The following is a 7,131-nucleotide window of genomic DNA, read 5'->3' as shown; positions in this document are numbered from 1 at the left end:
TAATTTTATTCTAAACTCCGTGATCTCACCAGTACTCACCCTAGCAAGCACACAAAGGATCTAACACCCCACACATACGCTGCTTGCCTGCTTGTGTGTAGCTCTTGTCCGATATTTTTTTCAAGGCAGTGTGTGCGCTAGCCCTCTGTGATTGAAGCTGCTGCTACTGGCAAGGCCAGCCATTCCAAACACCAGCTGCTCCTAGGGGGGTTGCGGGGGTGGGGTGGGGGATTTGAGACTTTCTACTCCCATAAAGAGTTATAGTCTCAGAAATCCACAGGGTTATCCTACCCTGTCCTGTAGGCTCACGGTGAGTCTGTGTCAGCTCATTGGCAATGAGAGTGTTGTTGTTGTTATTTTGTGGGAGGGTTGTTTCTACTATAAGGAATCTAGGCAGTGTTAAGGATTAAGAGTTATGTGTTGGACTGCAAACCACAAGGTCAGCAGTTCAAAACCACCAACTGATCCGAGGGAGAAAGAAGAAGCTTTCTACTTCCGTAAAGGTTTATAGTCCCGGCAGCCCACAGGGGCAATTCTACTCTGTCCTATAGGGTGGTTAGGGATCAGAATGGACTCAATGGCCGTGAGTTTGAATTTTTCCCGTGTTTTTACTCTGACACAGATGGAGGGTTAGGAAAGTGAAAGGGAGACTGTTCCCCACACTGCCCGTTTAAATAATGGTTTGAGGTAGGTTTTATTACGTGAAACATTTATCAGGCTAATTGCCTAACAGCCTCTCTGGATTTAACCGATATCTTCGGGCAATGTCCGGCAAGGGAAGGTGTGGCATGGTTTCTCCAGGAAGTTGGCTGGCTGGGAAAACACTTAGGGCTCCCGAATAGCAGCAGACCCCATTCCTAAATCCTCAAGATTGTACAACTTTGTGACCTCTCTGAGCTGGGATTCTTCAGCAGTAAAGTGGGTGTCATGATAGTGTCGCCCTTATAGAGTCAGTGGGAAAGTTAAGGTACTTAGTATCCTTCCAAGGGATCCTTAGCGTGTAGTGGTTAATTGTTGGACTGCCAACTGCAAGGCCAACAGTTCAAAATCACCCGCGGCTCCAAAGGGGAGAAAACCTGAGCTTTCTACTCCTGTGAAGAATTACAGTCTCAGGGTGAAGGGGAGGGGGCGGCACTAGAAGGAATTGTGATGGCACAACTCATTTTAAAGGCGATTTGACTACGAGGGGAGGGGGCCGAAGGATGTTCTAAAACTGATGTGGTATGATTGTACAGTTCTTCTTGATATGATTGAATTGTATGATATATAAGTTATGTGCCAATAAAACTGTTGGAAGAAAATACTGCACTACAGATAACAACTGTAATATTGTACCAAAGCACTGCAATGACCGAAAAATGCAAGCCAATTGTGCGAGTGTGGCAACTATGAAATAAAATAAATATATCCTCATATCTGCTTATCAAATAATCATCATCTTTGAAGCAAAACTGTATATATATAATCACAAAACACAACTTGCTATATATTTTTGGACTTAGATTTCAAGTAAAAAGAAATGGAAACTTTCGAATATGGGAAGTGGATGTTTTCATTGTAACCAAGATTTTTCTAATATGTAAACTTGGTCTATTTTACTCATTGTACAGAAGCAAATTTCTATTTTCTCACTTAAGGTTTTCACTATGTATTAATGAAGTATGAAAGAAACAAAAACCAGTCTAAAATGAATTTCCAAATCTTATAACACTATTTATTAATCTTGAAATAACATTTGGTTAGTCTGGTTATGTAGTTTTTCCAGACATTAGGGGAAAGTTCCAGTCTCAGAACCTCACAGGGGTATTTTACTCTGTCCTAGAAGGTTGCTTTGAGTCGACATAAATGCCATGACAGTGAGAGTTGGGGGATTTTATGGTTTAGTATCCGTACTGGATAATGAAATATAATTGTAGAACTTACTTGGCTGCCTCTGTGAGTTTACAAGACTGTAACTCTTTACGGGAGTAGAAAGCCCATCTGTCTCCTGAGGAGTAGCTGATAGTTTCGAACTGCAGACCTTGCAGGCCACAGCCCTACGAGTAACCACTACTCCACCAGGACTCCTCAAGTACATAAGGTGGCTGCTCTTAGCTGTTAGGAACCCGGTGGTGCAGGCAGTTTGCTATTGGCTCTTAAGAGCTTGCCATTTCTAAGTAAATCTATGGAGACAATACTGATTAATGGTGCCTTGAGGGTGTGGCAGGGGATGTTGGGGGGAAAGGGGAGCTAATAACGAAGAGGACGAGAATGAAGCGAATGTTGTAAAACTGATTGTAGTGATGCTTGTACAGTTCTTGATGTGATCGAGGTGCATGAAATGTCCATTATATGCCAATAAAACTTTTGAAGAAAAATAAAAGCTTTCCGTTTGAAGCCATCCAGCAGCTCCATGGAAGAAAGGCCTGGTGGACTGCTTCTGTCAGGATTACAGCGGGAAAGCAGGATGAAGCCATCCTCCTACATCACATGGGGCCCAGGCCACAGCTCTGGGATTTGGGGTCAAGTTGCGGGGCAACATTGTTCTTGTTAGGTGCTGGCTGGTTCTGACTCAGAGCGAGCTCCTGGACCACAGAGCAACCGCTCCCTGGTCCTGAGCCATTCCTACAATTGCTCCTCTTTGCGCACATTGTTACAGGCACCTTTTCTTTTTTTAATCATTTTATTGAGTTATAAATAACATATCATATCATTCAATAGTCCAGTCATATTAATCCCCTTGTACCCATTGCTCTTGGCTTCTCATGCCTCCTTCCACCATCCCACTTCCCCTCCTGTGTTTCCAGGTCAATATTAATCCCCTTGTGATCTTCATAGATCCACCCAACCTGACTTTCCTAGACAGAAAAACGTTCAACACATAGACAAATGCAAAAATGTACCCGGCGAGCAGAGCCGCGGTGCGGACAACAGCGTGTGCCCCGATCTCTCCCCCTTTCCCCCTGCCCGCTCGCCAGCCCAGGCAGCCCAAGCTCAGCCCGCGGCCCCAGCAGAAGCCCCGAGCACAACGCCATGGCCGGGTGGACCGCCTACATCGACAACCTCGTGGCGGACGGGACCTGTCAGGACGCGGCCACCGTGGGCTGTAAGGACTCGCCCTCTGTCTGAGCCGTCAACATCACGCCAGCCGAGGTTGGAGATTTGTTGGCAAAGACCGGTCAAGTTTTTTCGTGAATGGGCTGACACTTGGGGCCAGAAGTGTTCTGTGACCGGGACTCACTGCTGACGGACAGGAAATACACCACGCATCTTCGCACCAAGAGGACTGGCGGAGCCCCACATTCCCCCTCACTGTCGCCATGGCTGCCAAGCCGCGAGTCCTGCTGATGGGCAAAGAAGGGGTCCACGGTGGTTTGATCAATAAGAAATGTTATGAAATGGCTTCCCACCTGCGGTGTTCCCAGTACTGACCTAGTCTGCCCCTTCCCCCACACCACTTCCCACTGCTTTTACAACCCCCCCATACACACACACCATTTTAATTTGGGGGGCCATTACTCCATATCCCTTATTGCTGCCAAAACCATATGGGGTGGGGGTTGGGGCTGGATGGACAGGCACCTCCCCCTACCCATCCCTCCTCCTGTGTGTGGTTGGAAAACTTTGTTTTGGGGGCTTGTTTGGGGTTTTTTTCTGAATAAAAAAATATTCTACTAAAAAAAAAAAGTACCCGGCAACAATGACCAAATCAAACAGAGGGTAACTTCCATTGAAAAGCAGAACATATTAAAATAGATAAATAAATAAAGTTAAAATGGGTCAACAGAGGATCTGACGACAGGGTGCTACATTCCAGCCTAAGGGCTGCTGCTAAAACACACCTTGTCTGGTATTGACTGTTCACGTGCCTGGACGATGGTCAGCGGGGATTCCCCAGTGACTCCGTCCGCACAGGGACTCTGCAAGTGGGCTTGCGCTGCCACTGTCCTGCGTGACACTGCACACACTGGCTGTTCAGAGTTGAAGCTCAGGTACCATTCCCTCCTCTCTGTGTTTATTGCAGGCACTTTCCATCCATCTCAGTGAGGGCTTTCTTCACTGTTACCAGCAGACCTTGCTAAAGTTAATTACCTTAGAGGCTGCAGTGGGTCGCCCACGATGCTGTAATTGTGTTCTGCAAGCCATTTCCCCCACAGGTCTCTCTTCACTCCTAAGGGTAAAATGTATACACCAAGGAAATTTCTCTGCCTCTTATTGGTAGTGGTTGGTAACTTGGAGTTTTCCGTCTAGGATGTTGGCGCTTAGAAGGGATGATGCTTCTATGTTTAGTATCTTTTTGGCTACCTTCTGGACACTTACATTCTTGTGATGAAATAGCTTGGTTTCTTCATAAATGAGAGAATGCTGGAGAGAGAGAGAGAGAGAGAGAGAGAACTTGGGTGATAGGATTACTTTAAGCTTTCCTGTCTCTGAAAGGAGCGTTGGTGGTTAAAGTGCTTGACTGCTAACTGAAAGGTTGGGGGTTCCCATGGAGTTGGGGAAAAAGACCCAGAAATCCGCTCCCTTGATGATGCCAGCCTAGGAAACCCGATGGCATCATTCTGCTCTGTCCCGTGGCGTAGCTATGGGGTGAGTGGACTCCGTGGCACACAGCAGTACTCTCTGAGTTCATTGGGGCAGAACTGGGGTCAAAAATACAACCAAACTCACTGCCATGAAGTCAATTTCGATTAATAGCAATTGTACAGGAAAGAGTAGACCTGCCCCTTGTGGACTTCTGATGCTGTAAATCTTCATGGGAGTAGAAAGCCAAAGCCTCATCTTTTCCCCATGGTTTGGCTGGTGGTTTTGAACTGCTGGGCTTGTGGCCAGCCCCCCAACTCATAACACACATGGCACCAGGGCTCCTGGACAGAACAGAAGCAAGATTTAAATGGAGAAGTGTGAGGAATTGCATCAGCAATGGTGAGCAGGAAAAAAACAACCCCCCGCTTTCTGAGTTCTGTATTATGATTGGTTTATATCCCACCATTGGTGTACATCCAAGGCACTGAGTAATTTTACTTCGGACATAGCAACATCTCTTCCTACATTAAGAGACAATACCAAGAAATCCTGGTGTGCATTGATTAAATGTTCAGCTACTAACCAAGAGGTCGGCAGTGTGAACTTAGCAGCCCATCCTGGGGAAAAGAGGCAGTAGAGCAGCCTTAGAAACTGTATGGCACAGTTCTGCTCTGTCCTGGTGGGTCACTATGAGTTGGAATCGACTCAAGAGCAACAGGTTTTATAGCCATGGTCTTGTCAACCTCCATGTCAGCCTGCCCACAGACCGGGAAGAAAACGCTTCCCCTACATGCAAGGGCACATTGTTTCAGGTGTTTTGTGTCCTTGGTGGATACTCAAGCAGCAGCTTCTTCAGACACTCAGAGTTCTTCAGCAAATAGTTTCCCATGAAAGTCCATAGAGATGAACTAGAAAAGAGACAGTGAGCTTATGAAATTCCCTCTTCTGCTCACTGCCAAGGATTCTTTCCGTCTGGAACCTGTACGGGGGGGTGGGCAGGGTTATGCTACATGAATGGAAACCCAGTCAAGTTTCTGATTGAGGCCCTTTCTCACCTTACAGCTTATTGTCACTCCTCCCCTTGGAGAGCCTCTCCGGGGGACTTTGGACTTGGTTTTGAGTGAGACGTGCACAGTACCTGTCCCACCTGAAGCTTGTTCAGGGTTCTGGAAGTGTTGGTGTCTGTATTCCACATCTAATAAGGAGACCTGGTGACGCTGTGGGTTGGGCATTGAGCTACTAACTACAGGTGGAACCCATCAGCCATTCTGCAGGAGAGAGATGAGCTTTCTGCTCTCATTAAGATTTACCATCTTAGAGGAAAGTAAAGGAAATAGAGGAAGGAACTAGGAGGCAAAGGGCATGTATAGAGGTCTAAATACAGGCATGTACAAATGTAGATATATTTATATATGTTGTTGGGGAAATAGATCTATGTGCATATATTTATAGGTTTAGTATTAAGGACATTGGGTCTTTACTTGTACTCCCTCGATGCAAGAACACTTTGTTCTATTAAACTGGCATTTCATGATACCTTCCCAACACCAACACTGAAGACAAAATGGGTGCATAAGCAAATGTGGCGAAGAAAGCTGATTGTGTCCGGCTATCAAAAGAAATATCATCTGGGGTCTTAAAAGCTTGAAGATAAACAAGTGGCCATCTAGCTTAGAAGCAACATAGCCCACATGGAAGAAGCACACCAGCCTGTGTGATCACGAGGTGTCAATGGGATCAGGTATCAAGCATCAAAGAACAAAAATTTATATCAATGTGAATGAGGGGCAGTGCAGAGTGGGGACCCAAAGTCCATCTGTAGGCAACTGGACATCCCTTTAAAGAAGGGTCTTGGGGGAGGACAAGAGCCAGTCAGGGTGCAGTATAGCAATGATGAAACATACAACTTTCCTCTAGTTCTTTAATGCTTCCTCCCTGCCACTATCATGATCCCAATTCTACCTTACCAATCTGGCTAGACCAGAGGATGTACACTGGTGCAGATCAGAGCTGGAAACACAGGGAATCCAGGACTTATAAACCCCCCAGGACCAATAATGAGAGCAGTGAAACCAGGAGGGGAAGGGGAAGAGGAGGGAGAAAGGGGAATTGATCACAATGATCTAACCCCCTCCCTGGGGGGTGGACAAAAGAAAAGTGAGTGAAGAGCGACTTGGGACAGTATACGACATGAAAAAAATTATAAATTATCAAGGGTTTGTGAGGGAGGGAGGGAAGGTAGGGAGGGGATAAAATGAGGAGGGGATAAAATGAGGAGCTGATACCAAGGGCTCAAGTAGAAAGAAAATGTTTTGAGAATGATGATGGCAACAGATGTACAAATGTACTCGACACAATGGATGGATGGATGGATTGTGATAAGAGTTGTATGAGCCCCCAATAAAATGATTGAAAAGAATTAAAAAGACTTACTATCTTGGAAACCTTCTCCATAGTTGTTGTGAGTCAGCATTTTCTCGATGGCAGTGGATTTGGGGGTTTTTAAGGTTTTTTTAAGGTTTATTAAAATTTTCTAACAAGGTGTAGTTTATTTATTGCGCATCCTCAGATGCTCAATATGCCAGCTATTGTTCTAGATGTTTGTGGTCCAGCTTTGGTTAAAAT

General features: G+C 45.7%; 1 pseudogene; it reads left to right on the top strand.

The window, feature by feature from the left end:
* Positions 1-3,012: 3,012 nt before the first annotated feature.
* LOC142442815 (profilin-1 pseudogene) lies at positions 3,013-3,410 on the top strand (annotated as a pseudogene).
* Positions 3,411-7,131: the final 3,721 nt, after the last annotated feature.

Source organism: Tenrec ecaudatus, chromosome 3 (genome assembly GCF_050624435.1).
Source record: "Tenrec ecaudatus isolate mTenEca1 chromosome 3, mTenEca1.hap1, whole genome shotgun sequence".
Taxonomy (NCBI): Eukaryota; Metazoa; Chordata; class Mammalia; order Afrosoricida; family Tenrecidae; genus Tenrec; species Tenrec ecaudatus.
Note: the sequence above shows the minus strand (reverse complement) of the source record. Positions and strands in the feature narration are given on the sequence as shown.